At 40.8% G+C, this 12,000-nt stretch overlaps 1 non-coding gene across 1 annotated transcript; it reads left to right on the top strand.

Annotated features, from left to right (window-relative positions):
• Nucleotides 1–5,139: 5,139 nt before the first annotated feature.
• Nucleotides 5,140–5,246, top strand: LOC131222057 (small nucleolar RNA R71). The gene has a single exon (XR_009159769.1). It is a non-coding gene; the product is annotated as a small nucleolar RNA R71 (small nucleolar RNA).
• Nucleotides 5,247–12,000: the final 6,754 nt, after the last annotated feature.

Here is a 12,000-nt window from a genome sequence, read left to right as displayed (position 1 = left end):
CATAAAAAATATTAATTAAAATTCATAAAAAAAATGTCAAACCAAACAATCTCTCTCTCTCTTCTTTCTTCTCTTTCTTCTCTTTCTTCTCTCCCTTGCTCCAGATTTGGAATCCCCTGGTTCTCCGGATGACTTTCCCACGTCCAAAACTCTCCTTTTATAGCTGCTGGATGGCTGGGGTCGTAGACAGAGTCGTAGAAGGACTCGAAGTGCAAATTTTCGCAGCCGTGATCGGTGGGCCCCACAGAGGTATTTTCTGAAAAATCCACCCCGTCCATTGAATTCAGGACGAAATTTCAGTCAAGAATGGGTGGTTTTGAATGTCCATTGACACGGCCCAGAGAAGAAAATACAAAAAGATCAGTTTTGAACGTCGCCGGGTAGCCCTTTTGTGGCCTCTGTATCACGCACGTGTGCACGCATGAGAGAAGAATATCAGCATAGTTTTGAAGCTCTCGAACCACTCTACAAGATGGACGGCTCGGATCGGCCGTACGGGTGACGTACGGGGCCCACAATCCTTCGCAAAAACGGCCAGCGGTCGTCCGTTACGCGGACGCGAAACCACTTCCGTGGCAATGGTGGGACCCATTTTGATAATTATTTCAAAAATCCACTCCATCCATTGCATGGAGGATGAAAAAACGGCTAGGAATGCCCAATTTCGAGTTAGAGTTGCGGTGGCCCACGGAGTTTTGAACTCACCGTCCGTTTTGCGTTTTTCAGCGGTCAACGTCCGTACACATGCATGGAACCAAACGGACATCTAGGCGATGATAATATCGGCCCCAGGAAGTGGATGGACGGTTTGGATTGTCCATTTGGACACTAGGTGGGCCCCACAATCGACGACCGCGGTTCGGTTCGCGGAGCGCTGGAAACGGAAATTTCCGTTTTTAAGAAAGAGTTCGGGTCAGCGTTGCTGACCCGACGCAGGTCGTTCGGTATACGGGCGGTGCACATGTGCACTATGCACACATGTTATACATAAGGGGTCCACTGTGATGGTTTCGAGAAATCCAATCCATCCATCCTGTTTCTCAACTTATTTAAACCGTCAATACAAAGTTTGAGGCAGTTCCAAATATCAGGTGGGCTCCAAATTAGAGATTAATAGGCTGATCTGTCCGTTGGACCACTTCCCGAGATCTTCTATGCCTGAAATTTAATATGTACGGTTAATTTACGGCCCTCATCCCGTGTATGAAGTTTCGAGTTGATCGGATGGCGGGAAACATGTGATCTTGCATTCTGGATCATTTTCGGGCCTCTTTGCCTTGCTTTCCTCAGATCCCAGGCGTGTAAAATCTTCACTATTGGTTTTCTGGAGTCCATCCCGTGCTCTGGTAATTTTGGATCATGAAATCCATGCCTTTAACATCAATTTTTAATTAACGCTCCTGACTTCATCCTGTAACAAAAATACAATTAAAATACTTCATTAAGCATTATCATATACGTAAAATCTGGTAATTACTGGGGTCTGATATGCAATATTTGACCCTGATCACAACCCCCAACCAGCATTTTGCTAGTCCCGAGCAAAACATGCGAAAAATAATTTTAGAAATAAGAGACGATTCCTGTAAACTCAAGTGACTTGTGAACAGATAGCTGAGATGTGAAAATTCTAAGATTCATGAATGGTAAGTAGAATTTTCTCCTGAAATCAAGCTCACAGTAAACTTCATAATCAAGTTCAACATATTAATCCATTAATTAGAACATTCCTAAACATTGAGTTCCACAGGTGTATAGCATAATCTCAGCTTACAATCATTAAGAGTTCCAATAATCAATTTCATGCTAAAATTGGTAATTAACAACAGAATTGGTGACAACCAACACTAGCATTTCAGATTAACCTTTCAGCCTTCATTTTTTTTTTTTTTTTTTTTAAATTTTTATGAACAGTACGCCAAGGAAGGGAATCAAATCCTCACCTACAGGGAGCAAACCTATGGTGAAAACTCGTCGCCTCATTTTTTTTTATAAGTCAACTATGGAGAATCAAATCTACACCTATAGGGAGCAAACCTATGGTGAAGATTATGTGACTTAGCCTTTTAATTCTTCTTTTTACCAAGTTAATCATTTAGTTATCGAACCAAAACTTAATGTGCAAGCGAGATGTGATATGTGAAATCATGACTCAATCAATGTTTACAACGTCTAATCATGGATTAACAATTCAAAATTGACTGTGAAATCAAGCAGATGGCCGAATCCAAGAGTCATTAGTTACCAACATCATGTATCTTATAATATTAAAATCACAACTATCCTTCAAAATCACTTTGAATTCAATAGAAAGTCAGAAAAAATTTTAAAATTTTCACAAATTTTGCTCAAGACCAAGAATCACAAATTTTACTCAAGACCAAGAAAATACTGATTAGGTATCCTAATCTCCCACCCCCAACCTAAAATCTACATTGTCCTCAATGTAAAAGAAATAAACAAGCAATGCACATGGGACAACGAGAATAAAAGAGGAGTGATGAAAAGATAATACCTGGATGGAGAATCAAGAAGCTTTCTCAAAATTTGTGAAAAATTTCAACATAAAAGCGAGTTAGCACAAGAGAGAAATCAACATAAGCAAAAATAACAAAAAGAAAAACAAAAGAAGATCCTTCCTATACCACTTTCGCAGGTGCTCTCGATTGCATTTAGCGCATGCAACAAGCCTTTAAACCCCTAGGTTACCCCTAGTGGACGAGTTGTAGTCTCGTGAGGGTTTGCAGTAATGTTACCCACAAACATTGAAGTAACTAACTAAGAAAAAAATGAAAATAAAAAGCAATACAATAAAGCAAAAGGCTGGGTTGCTTCCCATGAGCGCTAAGTTTAACGTCTTCAGCCAGACAAGAACGGACCATGAATGAAATAATCTTTATAACCGGGGTCCGCCAAAGAAATTACCTCAACACTTTCATTAACCGATCCCAGACAAGTGATGTGAGTTCCCATGAACTGTGCTATCTGAAATAAGACATCGTCAAATAATTTAAGGACTTCTGCTCGAACGACTTCTTCTATGTTATGATCATGCTTACTTTGCATGTTATGCGATATTACCACAGCATGATCCATCCATACAGTGGGGCATACTCCCTGGATTTTTTCTATCTTCCGTTCAATTGCTGCCTTATATGCTCCAAGAACATTAAGCAGCCTGCTCGCCTTTGTCTTCTCAGAGTTACAAACTGTGCTGTCAGGAAGAGTCTCAGAGGGATGAAGAGGTTCCACTTTCGCTCTCCATTTTTCAGTCTCCAATATAGGAGTAGAGTCGAGCAATGCATTGACTTCATGGATGGGACTATCAATGTCAAAATCCATGCCCGATTGTGCTAAGCAGGTCTCAAGAGGATCTTCAAAAGATGTACGGAAGGAGTCCTGCACAAGGCTCTCGATCATGTCCACTTCAAATATGTCATCCAAATCTGAGGGTTGTTGTCCTGCATTAAAAACATTGAGTTTAATATTCATGTTACCAAAGGACAATTTCATAACTCCATTCCTGCAATTGATAATAGCATTAGATGTGGCCAAAAATGGACGACCCAAAATGACTGGGATCTAACTATGAAGATTCTGGACAGGCTGAGTATCTATAACTATGAAATCCACTGGAAAATAAAATTTATCAACCTGGATTAACATATCTTCAATAATACCCCGGGGCACCTTGACAGATCTATCAGCTGTTACCTTAGTCGGTTTCAACTCACCAAGTCCTAGCTGCTCGTAAACCAAATATGGTAACAAATTGACACTCGCCCCTAAATCAAGTAATGCCTTCCCGATCTTATGATCTCCTATGCCGCAAGAAATGGTGGGAGCTCTTGGATCCCTAAATTTAGGAGGGGTGTTATGTTGAATCATGGAGCTGAGCTGCTCCGCAAGGAAGACTTTCTTATGAACATTCTGCTTACGCTTTTGAGTGCATAAATCTTTAAGAAACTTAGCGTAAGCCGGGACTTGCTTGATAGCGTCAAGCAACGGGATGTTGACTTGCACTTTTTGAAACACATCCAAGATTTCATCAAAGTTATTTCTTTTCTTTATTGGTGCGACGTTGAGGAAAGGGTGCTTTGGGCACATAAGGTGGCACATTAGTGGCTCTTGGAGAGTCGAGAGCTTTTGGACTTTGGATGCATTGGTATGGCTCTCTGCTTCATCTGATCTTCTGTTTTAGAATTTGATTCATCCCCAGGCATCTCTATTCTATTATCAATGCTTGCATGACCTAAGGGTAGTGATCGATTTGGCCTGTCATGATATTGCCCTTGGTTGGAATTAGAGCCAATCTCATCTTGTCCCTTTGGATTAGCCTCGGGTTGGCTAGGAACTTGCCCTTCTCTCTCTCACTCAATGTGGCGCTAGTTGACCCATTTGTACTTCCCGCTTGGCAATGGATTGTGCATTTGCATGTAAGCTTTCCTGGTTGGCCAGTAGGGTTTGTTGGGTGTCTTTTTGGAATTGGAGAGAACTCGCATGAAAAGATGGAGTGTATCCTCAAGAGATGGTTTCCTTGATTGTGTAGGCAATTGTTGATATTGTGGAAACTGTTGAGGTTGTTAATTGCCAACTTGGAGGTGCGGTTGCATGGGAGGATTTCCAGATGGTCCTCCTTGTTGTGGTCCTTTTGCCCAAGAGAAATTTGGATGTCTAGCCCACCCTGGATTATAGGTGTTTGAGTAAGGATCATTCCCAGTTTTTGAAAAGTGTTCATAGCATGAACTTGTTCAGAGAAAGTTCCGGGAATGCTGCACCAGATGGATAAGACTGCATAGGATGGGCGGGACTAGAACATGTGGCATATGCCTCGACTTGAGCTTTGTGGTGGTCCATTATTTAATACCGAGCATCAACTTTCTTTGTCAGGTTATCAAGCTGGCATAAAGATCCGGCATGACTCCTATCTCATATATACCACCTCTCTTTTGTGGTTGGGGACTTTCACCTCTATTTGAATAATCCCATTGCTGGGAATTTTCGCACAAGGTTTCAAAGAAGTTCCACGCTTCGACATCACTTTTGGTCATGAATGACCCTCCACTAGTGGCATCAACCATGCGACGGTTCTGTGGTGTCAGACCGTCATAGAAGTATTGAACTTGTTGCCACTTGTCAAAACCATGGTGAGGACATTTAAGAAGCAAGTCCTTCCATCTTTCCCAACATTCATGAAAGTGCTCGCCCTCTTTTTGTGTGAAGTTAGTAATTTCTCTGCGGAGGGCATTGGTTTTGTGAACGGGGAAGAACTTGTTTAAGAACTTCTTAGACAGTTGGTCCCATGTAGTGATAGATCCAACTTCTAGAGAATTCAACCATGCTTTCGCCTTATCCTTCAAAGAAAAAGAAAACAGGCATAGGCGGATCGAATCGTCTGAGAAGTTTTGGAACTTAAAGGTGGAGCAAATGTTTAAGAATTCTTTCACATGATGATATGGGTCCTCCTTGTCCAATCCATAAAAGGATGGCAACAATTGTATGACTCCAGGTTTAAGTTCAAAGTGTGCTGCCGTAGTGGTTGGCAACACTATGCATGAAGGCGCATTAAATTGGACAGGAGCTGAATAATCTTTGAGAGCTTTAACTTCAGTCTCATTCGTCAGTTCAACAGGATTATTTCTCAATCTTTCACGAATTGTTCTTTCAATCTCAGGATCAAACGGTGCTAGTTCTAAATTCAGAGATCTACGTCCTAGCATAAACTATGTTATTGCAATGTAAGAAAGAAAACTAAACTAAGAAGCAACCTAAGAGAAATAAAACTAGACCTAGAAACTATGAGATTCTAAAACAAGTTAAAACTATGTAAATAAGAATGGGAAGAAAGAACCCGGGAAAGGAGATGATTGATGTCTGAAGAATAGAGAGCTCCTCCTTTTGAAGACAATGTTATTTAGCAGCTTCCTTCCTTAATTCCTGTAAATAAAAAGAAAACAAAAATAAATTAAATTTACTAAAATAATGCTAGAAAAAAAATCCTAAGCAACGGTTAATTTCTAAAAAAGAAAGTTTGTAATCTTAGAAATAAAAGCTAAGTTAGTTTCTAAAAAGGGAAAATTTCTAAAAAAATAGGAAATTAGAAAATAAGAGAGAAACTTTCTAAAAAAAAATAATAATAAAACCTTAATTCTAAAAAGTTTCTAAAAAGGGAAAAAAATTTCTAAAACTAGAAAATAGAAAGTTACTTGAAAGAAGAATCAGAATCTAGAATTAGAAAATAGGAAATTTCTAAAATAAAAAAAATAAAAATAAAATAAAATAGCCTAGAAATAGAAACTTTCTAAAAATAAAAAATAAAACCTTAATTCCAAAAATAGAAATTAGAAGAATATAGAAAATTTGGAAAGAGATTACCAAATTAGTAGTTTATGTCAGGTCCCTACAAAACAGGAAAAAAAAAAAAAAAATTAACCTAAAGGTAGTAAAAACCTAAGACTATGAATTATGATAAGAGAGAATCTTAAATCCAATTGGAAACAGTCCCCGGCAACGGCGCCAAAAACTTGATGTTTTATTTAAACCAACACGATTTAAATGATATTTAAACTCGCAAGTATACGAATCAGATGCAGATACGGTACGTATTACGAGATCGTTCCCACGAGGACTGGTCGTCACAATTCAAATCTATGATTCTCCTTAACTAATCCAACAAATAATGGAATGAATTACTAAGCACAATTTTATGAAAAATAATTAATTAAGAACAGGGAAGAAAATTCAATCAGAGAGAGAGCACCAGGACTTTCGAATCCACCCCTAATTATCCTAACCCTTGTTTTGTCTGTTGATTCACCTTGATATAGATTGATACCACTTAAATAGAGAAAGCACAATCTGTGTCCTTAATCGGGCATACAGACTGTCTAATTCCTTTAAGCAATGCCATGAATGACATATCCCATATCCTTGGTCGGGCATAAGGGATGTACAATTCATTAAAGCATCCTGTTTCTTTCTCTATAGGAAACCTGTTCTTGATCAGACACAAGCACCTATAATAAGCATCCAAACAACATCCATATATATACTTTGGTCAAGTTCATAGATGGAGAAGTATAGAATTTAAACGCATAAAGCCCACTTAAAGAAAGAAACAAATTAATTGAAATTCAAAGTAACTCAACCAATACAAGAGCTAATCAAATTAGGGGCTTCATCTCAGCCCTAGCTGAGAGATTAGTGACCCATAAAATCCATAAAAAATATTAATTAAAATTCATAAAAAAAATGTCAAACCAAACAATCTCTCTCTCTCTCTTCTTTCTTCTCTTTCTTCTCTTTCTTCTCTCCCTTGCTCCAGATTTGGAATCCCCTGGTTCTCCGGATGACTTTCCCACGTCCTATAGCTGTTGGATGGCTGGGGTCGTAGACAGAGTCGTAGAAGGACTCGAAGTGTAATTTTTCGCAGCCGTGATCGGTGGGCCCCACAGAGGTATTTTCTGGAAAATCCACCCCGTCCATTGAATTCAGGACGAAATTTCAGTCAAGAATGGGTGGTTTTGAATGTCCATTGACACGGCCCAGAGAAGAAAATACAAAAAGATCAGTTTTGAACGTCGCCGGGTAGCCCTTTTGTGGCCTCTGTATCACGCACGTGTGCACGCATGAGAGAAGAATATCAGCATAGTTTGGAAGCTCTCGAACCACTCTACAAGATGGACGGCTCGGATCGGCCGTACGGGTGACGTACGGGGCCCACCGGACAGCGACCGTCCGTTACGCGGACGCGAAACCACTTCCGTGGCAATGGTGGGACCCATTTTGATAATTATTTCAAAAATCCACTCCATCCATTGCATGGAGGATGAAAAAACGGCTAGGAATGCCCAATTTCGAGTTAGAGTTGCGGTGGCCCACGGAGTTTTGAACTCACCGTCCGTTTTGCATTTTTCAGCGGTCAACGTCCGTACGCATGGAACCAAACGGACATCTAGGCGATGATAATATCGGCCCCAGGAAGTGGATGGACGGTTTGGATTGTCCATTTGGACACTAGGTGGGCCCCACAATCGACGACCGCAGTTCGGTTCGCGGAGCGCTGGAAACGGAAATTTCCGTTTTTAAGAAAGAGTTCGGGTCAGCGTTGCTGACCCGACGCAGGTCGTTCGGTATACGGGCGGTGCACATGTGCACTATGCACACATGTTATACATAAGGGGTCCACTGTGATGGTTTCGAGAAATCCAATCCATCCATCCTGTTTCTCAACTTATTTAAACCGTCAATACAAAGGTTGAGGCAGTTCCAAATATTAGGTGGGCTCCAAATTAGAGATTAATAGGCTGATCTGTCCGTTGGACCACTTCCCGAGATCTTCTATGCCTGAAATTTAATATGTACGGTTAATTTACGGCCCTCATCCCGTGTATGAAGTTTCGAGTTGATCGGATGGCGGGAAACATGTGATCTTGCATTCTGGATCATTTTCGGGCCCCTTTGCCTTGCTTTCCTCAGATCCCAGGAGTGTAAAATCTTCACTATTGGTTTTCTGGAGTCCATCCCGTGCTCCGGTAATTTTGGATCATGAAATCCATGCCTTTAACATCAATTTTCAATTAACGCTCCTGACTTCATCCTGTAACAAAAATACAATTAAAATACTTCATTAAGCATTATCATATACGTAAAATCTGGTAATTACTGGGGTCTGATATGCAATATTTGACCCTGATCAATATATGATGAGGATTGGCATACTTGAGTTGCATCTCGCATCACATGGCCATGTTATGGCCGATAGCATTCATATCTTGCACCGCATAGCCTTGGTACGGCTGATTGCATTCATGTACTCATCACCATGATTCCGCATTACTCTGACCTTGCATTCTGAGTACGCTTATATTGCACACACACTTACACCACTCTCTAAGCTTTCTATAAGCTTATGCATGATCGATGGGTGCAGGTGACGCTAAGACACAGCCGTAGTCTCGTCAGAATTGGAGCGTGTCGTCGAGCTTTTGAAGTTTCTGTTATTATCATTATCTTGTATTTCCCTTTCATACGCATTGTATTCAAAAGTTTTTGATCATAGTGAATTTTATGATGGTGTTCTTGTGGTTATTGTTCGTGGGTTATGCTTATGGTTATGCTTGTATGTTGAGGGTCTAATATTGCATATCAGACTCCGATTACTGCCTGATTTTACGTACACGATAATGCCTAATATTATAATTTAATCGTGTTTTTGTTGTAGGATGTAATAAGGAGCTTTGATTGAAAAAGAGTATTAAAAGCATGGATTTAACGCTCCGAAGTCACCAGAGCAAAGAAGGGACTCCAGGGGACCAAGATCAACGAAATTACATACCAGGGGTCCTCGAAAATTGAGAAACTGAAGCTCAAGCGGCCTGAAAGTCAGCCAAAATGCAAGATCACTGGGTTTCCATCATCTGTTTTGCTCGAAAATTTATACATGGCTTGAGGGCCATAAATTAACCGTACTCGTAAAATTTCAGCCATTGGATGCCTCTGGAAGTGGCACAACTGTCAGATCAGCCCATAAACAGTTGATTCTGGGCCCACCTAATCTTCGGATATGCTTCAACTTTGGTCTCAACCCCTTAAATTTGATGATTCAGAAGATGGACGGTGAAGATTTCGCGTAAACATCATATGTGGACCCCATATGAGACAGGTGTGCATAGTGCATAAGTGCACTAGCCGTGCACGGCAATGAAAAATTTTTTCAAACCGTCTCTGACCGAGACTCCTTCCAAAAAATGAAAAGCACTCCAGCGTCCGTGTAACGGACGGACGCTAGCCTTCCGGTTTTGAGTTGTGGGGCCCATGCATCGTTCAAAAGACAGATCTGGACCGTCCATGAGAATCACAAGGGCCATATCACTCATGCCTAGGTGGCAAATTTTTAAAAGGTCCCGGAGATCCATTTTTTTATCGTCCAAAAGAAAGATAGACGGTGAATGGATCTGGTCCAATGGGCCATGCATGATTTGAAGAAAACCCACCCTTCCTGACTAGTTTTTCGTCAGGAATTCAAAGAACGGAGTGGATTTATCATTCGAAGTCAATAAGTGGGTCCCACCGACAGCCAGCGCAAGAAGCGCTGGCTCTGTTTCGCACGTCCGTGAAATCCGGCCGTTGTGGGCTATTGTGCGTCCATGGTGGTGGTCGGATGCATGATCCAGACCGTCCAATATATTGAAAATGTGGCCCTAACCTTGTCTATGATGTCTTTTTTGAGATATTTGGAAGAATAGCCAAGCAATCTCGATCGAAACGCAAGTCCTTTTTGCGTTTTCTGTTGCTGCGCACGCTGCCGTGCGTAAACAGTACTTGCGCACTCTCCATTGCGGGAAAACGAGCTCCAGCCACCGTCTGCAGGATTGATAAAAGGAGAGAGAGAGAACGTGGGGGGAAGTTTTGGGAAGGCTTGGGGGGACGTACGGCTGGCTTGGGTTTGGGCTGGAACGTGAAGGCAGGGAGAAGGAAAAAAGGAATGTTCTTATTTTCTTTTTCTTATTTTTGCTGGCTATTGTTTTTCCTTTTCTTCTTTCTCTTATGACACCTAAGGTTATTAGCCTAATCACGTTGGGCTAAACCTCTTAGCTAGGACTAAGAGGTGAAGCTTGTAGTCTGATGGGAGGGACTTTGCTTGTGCCTATTGTTTAGACTGACTGATGTTGATTTTTGTTCAAATTAAAAGGAATACTTTCAGTTATTTTTAATGGTTTGTTGTGACTGAAATCGTAATAGATTTGCGATGGTTTTGAGTATTTCTTCCTCTTTTTGATGTTGATGACGGTAGGAAGCCCTGTTGTTCACCATCATCTCATGGGCATGGTCGGATGGCGGTATCTTTCCTAACTTTCATGCATTGTTGATTGGTTGGTAATTAGTTTAATTTTGTTGTTTGCTTTGTCTCCTGGGCATGGTTTGATGATGGAATCCATTCTAATCCATATACCTTTCGTCTCGTGAAAACTAGATCAAGTAAGTTGAGCTTAACTCCCATAATTTTTGATGCAGGCATAAGATCTCCCTGATCTCTACAAGTGGATCCTCTGAATCCCTAGTTTCCCTTCCCTGAATTGTTTAAAGTTTTAGATAATTATTCCACAATTATTCCTTAAATTCTATTTGATTTAGATTACATCTTAGTCTAGTTCTAGTTCTACTTAGTTTCAGATAACGTACAGATATCAGTCCCTTGGGATTCGACCTCGGTCTTACCGAGTTTATTACTACATCACAACCCTATACTTGGGGAGTGAACATTATCAAACCATGCATACGCATTAATAAGAATAATTAAGATCTTGTGATTGATTGCTTTTCACTAACTTCATCCATGGAAATGATAATATGCATAATTTCAGCGCCGGATTCGGCGATCGGAAATTTTTTGAGCCCTGTCTCTGAGTTTGGGGCGTGACAATTATAGCTCTTCATCTCTTGGGCTTTAGGAATTGTGTTCAATATGAAAAGTATTAGAAAAAATTGAAGAATAAAGTGGTGGGAGGCGAGATTTTTAAAGGAGATGGGTTAAAAGGAAGAGTTGAGACTTAGGGATTGAGTTTTGATAGCTTGGGAAGAGAATGGGGTGATGACTTGAGAGTGAAAATGATAGAAATGAGTAGAAATGGAGTATGAATGAAGTAGAAATAGCCTTAGGTGAAGCCCCTAAGGCTTTTAAGTGATTTAGAGGAGTAATGAGGGGGTCCCCACGTGTGGGAGGGCCCCACCGTACTTGGGGTCAGCGGTGGGCCGCCGCTCAATGGAATGGTTGGAAATATATATTGCGTCTTAAACGCGTCTAGAGGATTGAATTTTTTATTTTTTATTGTATTGGTGATGATCTTTCTGGTTCGAAAGGTCATCCGTTTGATGGCCCTGGTAAGCCCAGAGTCTCTCAGACTCGAGGCAGAGACGCCTTAGCCCACCAAGACCGAAACCAGATCATATCCTACATCGGATCGGACTATCGGACGTGCAATGCACGCGTTTGGGACA

Source organism: Magnolia sinica, chromosome 1 (genome assembly GCF_029962835.1).
Source record: "Magnolia sinica isolate HGM2019 chromosome 1, MsV1, whole genome shotgun sequence".
Lineage (NCBI taxonomy): Eukaryota > Viridiplantae > Streptophyta > Magnoliopsida > Magnoliales > Magnoliaceae > Magnolia > Magnolia sinica.
Note: the sequence above shows the minus strand (reverse complement) of the source record. Positions and strands in the feature narration are given on the sequence as shown.